The sequence below is a fragment of the Engraulis encrasicolus genome, chromosome 15, assembly GCF_034702125.1.
Source record: "Engraulis encrasicolus isolate BLACKSEA-1 chromosome 15, IST_EnEncr_1.0, whole genome shotgun sequence".
NCBI classification, from domain to species: domain Eukaryota; kingdom Metazoa; phylum Chordata; class Actinopteri; order Clupeiformes; family Engraulidae; genus Engraulis; species Engraulis encrasicolus.
Window position 1 is genome coordinate 42,063,221 of NC_085871.1, and position 421 is coordinate 42,063,641.

A 421-nucleotide genomic window follows, 5' to 3' on the forward strand; every position below is an offset into this window, starting at 1 on the left:
CACACACACACACACACACACCGCAGTAGGAACACACTTTTTTTCGACGCACGATTGTTGATCTGTGTAGTGGTTGGGGTACATCATCGGAGGTACTGTAAGTTCATCAGTGAGCTTGTTGTCCGTAACAATGTCCTTGAGTGAGATGTTTGGCCCGTACTGGGTGGTGTGTGTGTGTGTGTGGTTGGGTGTGTATGTGTATGTGTGTGTGTGTGCGCGCATGTGTGTATGGCTGATAGAGCTGTATGTACATCAGTGGTGGTGGGGGGTCTGATTCTACTCTCCTGGTTATAGGGGCTCCACACTCGGGGCATTTGAGGGGTCATGAGCACAAAAAATGAAGAGGCCGTTACGTTAGAGGGAGCAGAGCAGAATGGAGAATAGCACGTTTCGGGAGGCATATTCCATGTCTGCTCTCGAG

General features: G+C 50.1%; 1 protein-coding gene across 3 annotated transcripts in view; it reads right to left on the minus strand.

Moving 5' to 3' along the window:
• Positions 1-265: 265 nt before the first annotated feature.
• Positions 266-421, minus strand: part of ing3 (inhibitor of growth family, member 3) — a 13,753-nt gene continuing 13,597 nt past the window's right edge. For all 3 annotated transcript variants that reach the window (XM_063217534.1, XM_063217533.1, XM_063217532.1), the window contains one exon: positions 266-421. This exon is cut by the window's right edge and continues 268 nt beyond it. The gene's annotated coding sequence lies outside the window, so the exon portion shown is untranslated.